Below are 13,251 nucleotides of genomic sequence, written 5' to 3'. Positions count from 1 at the left end.
GAAAGGAGCATGGGCTTTGGAATCACAGATATATCAGAAGGACTCCTGGGGACCCACCAGGAACAAAAAGAGAGTGAGCTATAATTCATTCTACCTACTGCAATGGAGTCATCAGGTGTTTCTGTATTCGTTCATGAAGTACAGAGATGATCTATATCTGTGCTGCCCAGTGCAATAGCCACTAGCGATATTTGGCTACTTAAATTAATTAAATGTAAATCAAATTAAAAATTCAGTTCTTCAGTTAGCCATTAGCCACATTCACTTAATCACATTTCAGGCACTTAATACCGCATGTGGCTAGTGGCTACTATATTGGACAGTATACATCTAGACCATTTCTAGAACATCCTAATCATCACAGAAAGTAACACTGGACAGCACTGGTGTAGATTTAAAAAAGAGTGAGTGAGAGAGAGCAAACCCTTGCTTTTCAAACAACTCCGTTATTTAAAGGAAGAGGGGTCCTATGTTTCAGTGTTAGTTTTAATTTGGGGGTGCTGGTTGTTTCTAATGGGTTATATTAGCCAGGACTCATTTGATAACAAGGGAAAAAACTGAACTCAAAAATAGCCTAAGCAAAATAGTAAATTTCTTTGTTTCTATAACTGAAAAATCTAGGAACAAAGCCCAGCTGGATCAGGGGTTCAAATGTATCATTAAAACAGTATCTTTCCATCTCTCAGCTCTACTTTCTATGTGGCTTTCTTCTTGGGCTGGCTTTAATCATATGGAGGTAAAGATGGCTCTTGATAGACTCAAGCTCATATGCTTCTTAGTACCCATGACCTCCAATTTGACCTTCTGTCTCAGTTCTCATTGGTTTGACCCTAATCCATATGGAAATGTTTATTAAAGTACTGCTATTCATCACAGACTTTACTGTCATTCCAGCATAATAGAAGAGGCATTATCATTACATATTGAGAAGATAACAAGGATTCTAACACAAACTGGTTCCAATCCAGACTCTCGAATGTATGAGCTGTATGACCTTTGCCATATCTAATCATTTCTCTATGCCTGAATTTGCTGATCTTAAAATGAGGATAAATAATAATGCTAATCTTACGGGGTCCATTGTTGTTTCTGTTGTTGTTTTGAGACAAGGTCTCACTGTCGCCCAGGCTGGAGTGCAGTGGTACAATCTTGGCTCACTGCAGCCTCTGCCTCCTGGTCTCAAGTGATCCTCCCACTTCAGCTACCTTAGTAAACATTTCCATATGGATCAGGGCCAAACCAATCAGAAACTAATCTAGAAGGTCAATTTCGAGATTGTGGGTACTAAGAACCATATGAGCATGAGTCTCTCTTGAGTAGTTGGGCCTGCAGGCGCACACCACCACATCTAGCTAAATTTTGTATGTTTTGTTAAGACGGAGTTTCACCATGTTGCCCAGGTTGGTCTTGAACCCCTGGGCTCAAGCAATTTGCCCTTATGAGATTTGTTCTGAGGATAAATGGGATAATTCATACGAAGTGCTTAGCACAGTGTGATAGCAATCACATTATCGATGCTAGCTATTATTGTCACTATTATCATTCTTAACCATACAAAGCAGTGCAAAATAAATATCCAATGAGAAAACACCAAGTGTTCTAGGAATTAGGAAAGTGAGCAACCACTGCAACCTTGTGTGTTCAAGATGGGCTTCATAGAGAGCACAGGACATGAATAGGGTTTTGAAGCAGGGGCACACAAGCAGAAGGGAAGGAGTAGAGCTCTTCTCATCACAACACCCAAGAAACTAATGCCTCTGTCTCTGAAGCCATGTTTCCTACAAGAGAATAGGAAGCAGGAGATGGCACAGGCTTTTCTTTACCCATCATCTGCAAAAAAAAAAAAAAAAAAAAAACAGTTGAGAGGCAGCATGTTTTTCTTAAAATGTTAATAAAAAAGAGCACAGCAAAACTGAATCAGAGAAGCCAGGCGTGTCTCATCTGCCATTCCTGTACCCCTGAGCTCTCAGCACTGCTGGTGGCTGATGGTGATGAGGTCTTCCCGGAGGGGTGAGCCTGAGCAGACTGTATGGGAAGGCTCAGCACATCTTCCAAATGCCTCTGTCTGTCCAGTGGGGGTGGAGGCCTCCTAACAGCTGCTGCGCTGCTTTGTAAACAAGTGGGGGACACACTTCTTTAACCTGGAATCCTGCAGCTGAAAAATATGTTTACTTCTCCAAGGATTTGGTTGGAAATGCTTCAAAGATTTCTGCTTTTCCCAGAAAGCTGAAGCTCAGTATGAAGCGATGTGCTTCATCTCTGAGAACACTGCTCTCCTTGGGTGAGAAGAACAGAATTTTGCAGCACTACAGTAAATAACTTTCTGACTTGGGCAAAAGGATGAGACCAGATTACCTCCAAGGTAGATGAAATGCCATTTAACTCATGTGCAAAGTAATTGTGAAGAAAATGCTCCCATCTGAGGTAAGGGCGGGCATTGTGCAGGAGATAGGCACATTTCCAGAGCATGTTGTGATGATTGGATCAGTTCCAGAGACCACTGCCAAGGCCTGCCTCTGGGCAGCTGCAGCTTTAGGGGGGCCTAATCATCCCCCACGCACGCTCCACTACAGCCTTGTATGTGTGCTTGTGTATGTGTGTGTGTATACATGTGTACACCAGCCAAAAACATTAATTAGCATGTGCTTTATGTATTAGAGCTTAAAAGCCATCAGGGCAGCTATTGTCTAGAAGCCAAGGAACTAAATTCAAGTCACAGCTCTGTCATTTGGCCATATGACCTCTGCCAGGTCATCTCAACCCTCTGAGCTTTGAGTTCTTCACTTGTAAAGGAAAATGATAATATCTGAACCAATTAACTCAGGCTTCAATGAAGATACAAATTAAAATGAGATGACATACTGGAAAGTCTTCCAGCAACCCTAAAGCCCCACTTCTCAAAGTCTGGATCACAACCCAGCAGCACTGACTTCCTCTGAGAGCTTGTTAGAAATGCAGATTCATGGGCCCAACCTCAGACTTACTGAACCAGACCCTGCATTTTAACACGATCCTCAGGGTAATCAATATGCACTTCCAAGGGACTACTCTAAAGCACTGTAAGACAGATTTAGGAGATTATTCTGAAGCTGAACGAAACCCAAACCACTCTGGGTTTCCAAAATTTCCACTATGCAACTGTTTTCCTGAGCCAGAACTGCTTCCTCAGTGGATCAGACATTCTCAGAGAGCAGCAACACTGTCATTGATCAATTCTCTGGGATACCCAGCACAATGTGAATAAGGTTTACATTGTAATAGTGTGACAAATAGCATTCTTATACAAGATCGATAGCACTATATATATCTACATCTATTTTAAACTTTATCCTGGCTTGAAAGATGCTACAGGATGACCTGGCCTTCTGTTAGACCCCTTTCCCTCCCTCCACCCCTGCCACACTGGCCTCCCTGCCTGTCCTCAAATATGCCTGGCAACTAGCAACTCCTCAGGGAGAGCCTTCCACTGCTATTCCCTCTGCCTGGAATGCTCTTCCCTGTAGACCTCAATTGTTCATCTCCTTGAAATCTTGGCTCAAATGTTACCTTGTCAGTGATGCTCTCCCCATCTCCTCTATTTAACATTGCTCCCTTTTACTCAAATTTCATTTTCTCAACAGCACTTATCATTTTCTAGCAGACTATATACTTTATTTATTATGCTCTATAATCTTGCCCTTTCCCACTCCAAAATAGAATACAAGGTTTTGAAGGTAGAAATTTTTGTCCATTTTGTTCACTGCTATGTACCCAGCTCCTGGAACAGTCCTAGCACCCAATTGCTTGATATTTATTGAATGAATGAATGTACAGGAGAATGGCTTTGAACATGTACTATGTAATCATATAGATTTGGGCTTGAATTTCAACTCCGTCACTATTAGCTGTCTTACTCTAGGCAAACAGTGAATGCTAACAGTTCTGGTACAGTGCCCAGCATATAGGAAATGTTTCTCTTTGTTTAGCTATCATTATTAAAACATAATTATGATTATCACTGAATATAAGCTTCATTCTTCCAAGACAATGGTGAGAAATTATAATTTAACTAATAACCAAACTTTTAAGGAATATGCTACATCAATCAAAGAGGACTATAAACTGTGATTCATTTGTCAGCAGCCAATTCTTTTTGCATCAGTTAAAAAAAAATGGTATGCATGAAAAAAGTAAAGCTCCCTATCTTCCTTTTAGGGGAAAAGTTAGGAAACAATGGTTTCTGTTATTTTTCCAAATAAAATATAACATCTGACATTGGACAAGCATAAACTTGAGCTAAACATCAAGGAATCATTTTACAGTAGCATTAGACCATGAAACAAACCAGATGAGGAGGCAGCTCCCCCAAATGATGAGTCACTTAAACATACAGGAAGAAGAACTGGAAACTTTTTTCTGTATGTCCTCATATATATTGCAAATATTTACAAAATAAATGGCAAGTTTCTTACTATATTAAATTACCAAGCTGTTTTTCTTAGAGGTAAGAACTAAATATGTAGACAGCATTTAATTCTATTGGTTCAACCTTTTGGTTCTGAGCAACACAAATTTTATTTCTAGTAAAATATTTGTGAGGGAAATTTTTCTGTGCCTCAGAAATTCAATTCCATTTGCTCTGAAATGGGGGAGTTGGATCAGATATTGTCTAAACCTCCTTCTGGCTCAAACAGGGACTCAATGAACTAAAGAATCTTATTTCCCCACATCCCCTACTCTGACTGCATCCAATTCATCACAAAGCTCTGGTGATCTGACTCTAAACTATAGTTTAAATCAGTCTACCTTTACAGTAATCACCTTGGTATTTACTCACCTGAACTACTTCAAGAGCTTCCTAATTCCTGCACTCTGACACCTCTCCAACCTACACACCCACAGAGTAACCAGAGTGGTCCTTCTATAACAAAAAATTGATTCTTTTTATTTCCCTACTGTATTAGTCCATTTTCATGCTGCTGATAAAGACATACCAAGACTGGGTAAATCATAAAGAAAAAGAGGTTTAATGGACTCACAGTTCCATATGGCTGGGGAGGCCTCATAACCATGGCAGAAGGCAAAAGGCACATCTTACATGGAGGCAGACAAGAAAGAATAAGAGCCAAGGGAAAATGAAAACCTCTTGTAAAACCATTAGGTCTGGTGAGACTTATTCACTACCAAGAGAACAGTATGGGGGAAACTGCTCCCATGATTCAATTGTCTCCCACCAGGTTCCTCCCACAACACATGGGAATTATGGGAGCTACTATTCAAGAAGAGATTTGGGTGGGGACACAACCAAACCATATCACCTCCATAAAACCTTCTGATAATTTCTTTTTACACTTAATTTAACATCTCAAATTCTTCATATGGATAATATATGAGAAACCATCTGGCAAGGGCCCTCCCTGCCTTCATTCTCCATCTCATTTTGTAAACTCTCTTCCCTCCTTGCCATCAGGCCATACTCTGCTTTGCAAGTTCTCAGCTGCATTCTGATCATTCACATGCATTGATTCATCTGCATGCTTAACTCTTACCCCTCAACCTCACAAAAAATGTCTCTTTCTCAAAGAGGCCTTCTCAGATTCCTCATTGTAAATTGCATTCCTCCCCATTCTTTCACTTCATGACACTTGTCATGATCTCCAGATATGCATCCCTTTATGTGTCTCTTTGCTCCCTGTCTCTGTTTCTTTTAATATGCTAAGCTCTTGGAGGACAAGGGTTATGCCTGATTTGTTCATCACTATATAACCAGCACCCAGCAGAGCTCCTAGCATACAGTTGACAATCAACAAATATTTGTGGAATAAATGAATAGATGAATGAGGAGCATTAGCAACTCTATGAAGGGAAGGCAAAAATATGCAAGAATATGAGTGTTCTTTACATTACCATCCTATGAAGTAATTATAAATAACACACAAAATGCAATTTGAATTCATAAGAAAGTAAATTATTAAATCCAAGGCATGTCTTGCTTTTATATAATTAAAAATCATTGTTCATAGATTAACCCACCAGTAGCATTTTACTGGGACAAAAATATTGTGAAGTTCTCCTTAAGGTTTTACACAATAATGAATATATGAACCAAATGATAAACTTAGTATTAAAAAATATGGATTCATGTTTTGTGACTGAAACACTATGATCATCGTGTTATTGACCCTGTGACATTAACCAAGTCATTTAGTAAACAACTGTGTGCTTAATAATCATCTAGCATAATTTGGTAAACAGTGATTGAGGCTATATCAAACATGTATATTTCCTGTTTTATTGTAGTTAACAAATAGAAGACTATACACTAGATTATTGGAACATACCAAAAAAAGATGTCCATAGTTTTATAGTACCTTTAAAGTATTTGTTAAAGGATAGAATTTAACTAGTATTACACTTATTCGCAAGAAACTGACCTCAAATATATTTCTTACTTTTTTTCAACTTTCTATTTGCCCTCCAGTTATGTTTCCTGAATTCTAGAATGAGTTAGAAAATGCCTAAATTTCATGCCTGTAATCCCAGCACTTTGGGAGGCTGAGGCAGGCAGATCACGAGGTCAGGAGATCGAGACCAGCCTGGCCAACATAGTGAAACACTGTCTCTACTAAAAACACAAAAAATTAATCGGGCGTGATGGTGGGTGCCTGTAATCCCAGCTACTCAGGAGGCTGAGGCAGGGGATTGCTTGAACCCAGGAGGCGGAGGTTGCAGTGAGCCAAGATTGCGCCATTGCATTCCAGCCCAGGCTACAGTGTGAGACTCTGTCAAAAAAAAAAAAAATACAAAGAAAGAAAATGACTAAGTTACAAAATTTTCTCAGATAAGGTTGGGAATGTGTTATGACAAACAGAAGGAAAGAAAACCAAGCCAAGGCCTGGAGACTAAATGAGGTGAAGATGGTGTGGAAATCCACTCAGAAGTAAGCTTCACTAAACAAGAGGATGCGGCCATAGGGCATCCTATGGCAATGAGGATAAATTGGTAGCACGTTTCCATGCCCAGATATCTGAAAAATAGAGATAATGATCCCTGGCCCTAGCCACCAATGAGGAATATTGTAAGAATAAATTAGATACAGTTTTCCTTTGGAGGAAAAGCACTATATAATTTATGATATTGTTATTATAATCATTAGTCATCTTTGCCTAGATTTATGGAGTGACTCATCCTAAATTAAGCCTTTGGAACAATGAAAGAGGGAAATTTATGAGACCTACAATGATTTTCTAGTCTCATAAAAGATTGTAGTACTTGATTCTTGAGATGTTGAAATATCTCTGCCTCTTAACAGGACACTACAAGGACTGTTCTTTGATTCATTTATTTGATAAGTCTTTCAAGTCCCATCCTCTTGCTCCTCTGGGGCTAATAATTCAGCTAGCATTTTAACACTCACCTTGACTGTCAATAAATTATTTTAACTTACCTTTAGAGTATCTGCTTTTTCTCTCCTTTTCCTATGAGAATAATAATTGTTACATTTTTTATTCCCCATAATTTATCTATATATTCAGTAAATATTTTTAAGCACTTATAATAGGCAAGGCAATGAGTTATGCACAGAGATATAAGGTGAATGATATTCTGCCCACATGGAGCTAGTTAGAGAATATAACTAAGGACGAGATCTGAGGACTATCTTAAGAAATTATCAGATCACAAAGACTGATAAGATACAGAGTGTGAAAGAGAGAGGAAAGAGAATAGAGAAAAGGCCAAATTTTCTCTCCAGGCAGACTGGATGGAGAATGGCATCATTAAAAGATAGAAAACAGATTGGAGAAAAAGACAACAACTCTGTTTTAGGCTTGTTAACCTGAGGTTGAATAAGACACCCAGGAAGAAGCTTGAGCCATAGGTCTGAGGCTTAGGAAAGAGGCCAGGATGGGAGAGAGAGGTCTGGAATTCATCTAAAGAGAGATCCTGGGAAGAGGTGAGTTCTCAGTGAGAAAATATAAAATAAGAAGGATAGACAGGGGCATCTGGTGATAAAAACTGAAAGGAAAGAAGGAAGGAAGGGAGGGAGACAAAAAGAGAAAGGCAAGAAGGAAGGGAGGGAAGGGAAGGAAGCGAAGGGAGGGGAGGGGAGGGGAGGGGAGGGGAGGGGAGGGGAGGGGAGGGGAGGGGAGGGAAGGGAAGGGAAGGGAAGGGAAGGGAAGGGAAGGGAAGGGAAGGGAAGGGAAGGGAAGGGAAGGGAAGGGAAGGGAAGGGAAGGGAAGGGAAGGAAAGGCAAGGGAAGGAGGGACGGACAGACAAGTAGGTAATTTTTGGAAGAGATAAACAGGGTACAAGGGGCTAATGAAAAGAAAATCAATGACAGGAATAGATATAAAATGGCAGAAAGATGGAAGAGAAAGGAGTAAAGTTCCAGAGTCATGGCCAAGGGCAACACATTGGAAGGGTTAGCCTTGGAAAGGAGCCTCTGTCTCTTTCTCCCTTTCTCTCTCTCTCTCTCTCTCAGGAGATACTGGAGAGGGAACAAATACTGATATATATTTTAGAGAGGATACAGTAGACTTCAAAGGAGGAACGGTTGATTGGAAGTATGAAAAGTTGGGTTAGAAAAGGTTGTGATGTTCTGAGATAACAACAACATGAAAGAACCTGGGCTGTGGAATGAGACCAGACCCAGACTCAAACTGCAGCTTTTATACTTGGTATCACTGTGACCTTGGGCAAGTACTTTTTATCTAATTGAGCTTCAGTTTAGTCTTCTATAGAAATGGCAAGTAACACGAACTATTCTGTAAGACTGTTTCCGGGACTAAGAAAGACATCGTATGTGGAAGCACCTAGCTCTTGGCTGGACTTCCTTGAGGAATAAATCCTGAGGATAAACTGGACCAAAAGATGGCAGTGGTTCTAAGCCTGGATGTGCATTGGAATCAGCTGGATAGCTCCTCTAAACACAGGGTTTAGGCCTCACCCAGAATCACTTTCTGATTCAGTAGATCTGGAGTGGGGCTCGAAAATCTGTATTTCTAGTAAGTTCCCAAGCAATACTGACACTGCTGGTCCACAAACCACTCTTAGAGGATCCCTGAGGTAGAGAAATCATCCAAGGGAAAAGGTCAAAGGGTAAGAGACTTTGTTGGCCCTAGAATACAGTTCCCAGAAGAAAATGAACACATCTCTTTTCAGAGTTTATTTTTCCCTTCATTTGCTTTATTCATCATTTTTCTCTAGAACCTTGGCCATCCTATCTTAAGAGCAGACACTGTTATCCCAGATTTCCAAGAACCTGATACAAGAGATGAAATTTAACAGAAGCTCATCCAGCTGAACAGCTGGAGCAGTGAATACAGAGAAAGAGACCTCCAAACTGCCTGAAGAGAGAGGTACACAAGAGGTTAGTGGTGCCCAGTGTCTCCCCAAAAGGAGTTGAGTGAGAGCCACCAGGAAGTGGCAGGAGTTTGGGAGTCAGCCTGAGGAAACATGTTTTTTGTTTGTTTGTTTTGTTTTTTTTGTAGAAGCGGGGTCTTGCCATCATGCCCATGCTGGTCTCAAACTCCTCGGCTCAAGTAATCCTCCTGCTTCAGCCTCCCCAAATGCTGGTATTATAACCGCATTCAGCCAGGAAACATGGCTTTAAAAACGAGTGGAAACTGTCAGCATTTATATATTATTTTAATTTTGCTCTGTCTTTTCAATATTGCATGGTGCAAGTGTTATATTTCACATTTCTAGATTTTTTAAATCACTTTTTATTTCTCATATTCTTTTCCCTGGCTCCAAAGTATCTTTACTGCTAAATAGTAGTGTATAACCCTTTGCCATGGATCAGACTATCTTTGAGAACTTACTTTTCCCTGTTTTGCTCCTAATTCCTTCCCATTGTATTATTCAATTATTCCATTCTGTTGCATCCATTATTCACTACATTTTTTTTTTCAAAAAATTGATTCTACAGAAATTGAACACCCTCATTTTTCATTTCTTGCGTGGAGTTACTTTGTAGAAACTCAACTAGATTATGGCTCCTAATGCACTAATGCCCTGCTGAGTGCATGTTGCCCCGCATTTTTATAAGTTCTGAATATAAAGTCTAAACCCATTCCTTTTCAAGATTCTCCTTTCATATACCATTTAAGAAAATTGCTTAACCATCTAGCTTGCTTCTACTTAGTCCCTGACTCATTTCCTCACTGCTGAATACCCCATCATCCTTCCTACATTTATATTTTTAGAGTCAAGTTAACTTGATATTTAGTTGCCCAGTGTCACTGCAGCTGTGCTCTGCAGCAGGGACTGGGGAGAGCAGAGGCATGAGGACAACCCTGGTCAGGACATTAGTCCAGTATCAATGCTTTTCCCCTCTCTGCATCCAGCTTCTTACTACACCACACCCGTGGTCTCTTTCATTAACACATTTTTGACGTATTTTTCGGTTTTCTTAAACATACAGTCCTTAATGTCTTGCTTTGTGCATGGTGAATACTCAAAGCCCTGATTATAGAAATGACTAAATGGCAAGCGGATGAAACACAGACCCATCACAACTTGATGCTGTCCACTTGCTTAGCTACTGTCTCATTGTAACTCAGGATGCCTTGCAGTTCCCTACATTTGCCATGCTCCCTCATACCTGCAAACCATTGCACAGGTCACTCCCTTCCCACTCTGCTTTCTCTGACTAGCTTTGGCATTGCTTCCTTCTTCAGAAAATCACCCCTACCCCCTCCCTGGGGTGGGTAGCCCTCTCACATACTAAAAACATCCTGACTTCTTTGCTCTAAAATCGTATTTCCATTGTCAGCTTGCTTGTGCTGCTCCTTAACTAGACTGTGAGCAACTGAAAAGCAGGGGCTGTTTCTCTTGCACAGTTGCAATCCCAGCTCCTACCTTGATGCCCAAATGGTGGTGTTTGCAATAATGAGGCTATGCTGGAAAGGCAAGGGTGTATTAGTCCATCACCACACTGATAATAAAGACAATCCCGAGACTGGGTAATTTATAAATAAAATGAGGTTTAATAGACTCCCAGTTGCACATGGCTGGGGAGGCCTCACAATCATGGCAGAAGGCAAAGGAGGAGCAAAGCCACGTCTTACATGGTGGCAGGCAAGAGAGCCTGTGCAGGGGAACTCCCCTTTATAAAACCATCAGTCAGATCTCATGGGACTTATTCATTATCATGAGAACAGCATGAGAAAAACCTACCCCCAAGATTCAATTACCTCCCACCAGGTCCCTCCCATGACACATGAGAATTAAGAGAGCTGCAATTTGAAATTTGAGTGGATACACAGCCAAACCATATCAATGGGTTTCTAGCATTGATAGCTGCCATGGGCATGGAGAAGAGTGGTAAGGTGTGAGATACTATAGAAAGAAAATAGGGTGGCTCATGAGACACAGGGCAATGGAAGGAGAGAAGTCAAACATGGCAGCCAGGACATAGGGGATGCCTTCTCACCTGCCACGATGATTACAGGTACCCATCACCTTAACAGAGGCTGAGAAATTTAAGTTTTCTTAACAGAACACAAGTATTCCTATACCAGATAGCTTATTCTGCAGTGTTTTTAATAGAGGAAAGTACTATTTATTGGAACACAATAAAAATGGCTAAATTAACTTTTATAAAATTCTGACTAATACAAAGCAATATATAGGTGGTTAAAAAATAGTTCTGGAACCAAAGGAGGGCACATAATGCCATTCATACTGAGGCAGGTGTCCTCATTCTTCTTCCTTCGCCTTTCTCCTAGCTACAGCCCAGCATAAGCACCTTTATCTGGGCTTCCTTCCAGCTGTTAATCAGTGGGATCACATGTGTAAAACACTGGTACAACACTGTCCTAGGCCTTCTGAGAATAACAATGTCTCAACTCTTAAAATCTCAAGACTTAATTCTATGTGTTTGGAGTAATTAGGCCTCCTCCCCACTCCTCCCACCCCCTTCCTCTCCCTGTCTCTGTCTCTGTTTTTCATCTTCCTCCTTGTCCTCCTTTCCTTCTTTTCCTCTGTCTCTCTCTCACACACACACATGCACACACACTATGTTTCCTCCTACCATATGAGCTTTACATGGATGAAAATGTATTCTCAAGCAGTCCCTAGTTCTCTCCCCTCCCATCGTATTTTGGTGAAAACACCCTGTGACTTAGCACTTACAAAACAGAATTTAACACTGATTCCTAATTACATCAAAATCTGACATGGGCTAGAATTTAAAACCAATGCATTTTTTCATGACCTTTCCTTTTCCCAATGTGTAAATCCTGACTTTCCTTCCAGATCCAGCATCCAACCCATGCCATTTGGGGAACCTTTCCCAAGTCCCAGCCCTCAGCTAACAAATTCTCCTCTTAGTTCTTATTGCATGTATTTTCTGTAACAATAGAAACTAAGCACTTGTTTCTTAAACATTTTTCATGGATTGTTTGTTAGAAAAGGCACTAATTAGTCTTTCCTTAAGGATTCCCTTGCCCCTAGCAGTGTCTAGGACCAGACAACACTCAATATACTCAATAACTACTTGTTACATTTAACAAACTGCCTTTATGTTTCAAGCCACAACTTAGCTCCCTTTTTGGAATAAATGTTTGGTGATGCTTCTGAGAACATTTCCTGAGATAGACATTAGTCCCACACACAAAAGTTGCTTCTTACCATATAGTTTTGACTCAAATTCTGGTCCTTGCTAGAGAGCCAAGTGGTCTGTGTTTTCTCATCTTGCTGTGTAAGACATTCCCATTACTCTTCATCTAAGAAGCCTTCATGCACTCCCAGGAGCCCAGTACATTAGGAGGCAACCTCCAGGTAAGCAAAGACTCTGCCTCTCACCCTGTCTGCCCAAGTCCCTTGCTGCACACTTCTCTGCAGGAAGAAATCAGTCCTGAGCCAGCAGAGAGGGAGGGAGGGAGGGAGGATCAGGGTGAAGCGCTGTGGTGGAGCCCTCCCTCTACCCATCCACCGCTCTGCGCGGGAGCCAAGTGCAGGTGCATGAGGGCTGGTGCCTGCCAGCCTGATTACCCTCATCATGGAAGCTGCCAGACGACTTCAGCACATTCTGTGGCATGGAAACTGCCGAGAAAGAACACTGTCAGCAGTGGCATTTCTAACACAATATATGAAGCAGAAGAAAAAGACAAAAGCCCCTCCACCCACCCACTGGGGCTGTACCCAAAACATCCTGACAGGAATATGACTCCTGACTCCCTGTGAAAGGAAGATGTCCCAGAGGGGTCCTGAGACTAGCACTCTTTGACACTGGTGACTAAAGATTACAAAAAACTAGAAACCATG

General features: G+C 41.0%; 1 long non-coding RNA gene across 1 annotated transcript in view; it reads right to left on the bottom strand.

Annotated features, from left to right (window-relative positions):
* LOC103788553 (uncharacterized) overlaps positions 1-12,843 on the bottom strand; it is a 204,857-nt gene extending 192,014 nt beyond the window's left edge. Inside the window, exon 1 of the long non-coding RNA XR_004735151.3 lies at positions 12,616-12,843. This is a non-coding gene — a long non-coding RNA (uncharacterized LOC103788553). The remainder of the gene's footprint in view (positions 1-12,615) is intronic.
* Positions 12,844-13,251: the final 408 nt, after the last annotated feature.

This window comes from Callithrix jacchus, chromosome 16 (genome assembly GCF_049354715.1).
Source record: "Callithrix jacchus isolate 240 chromosome 16, calJac240_pri, whole genome shotgun sequence".
NCBI lineage: Eukaryota > Metazoa > Chordata > Mammalia > Primates > Cebidae > Callithrix > Callithrix jacchus.
This window is presented reverse-complemented; position numbering and strand designations above follow the sequence as displayed.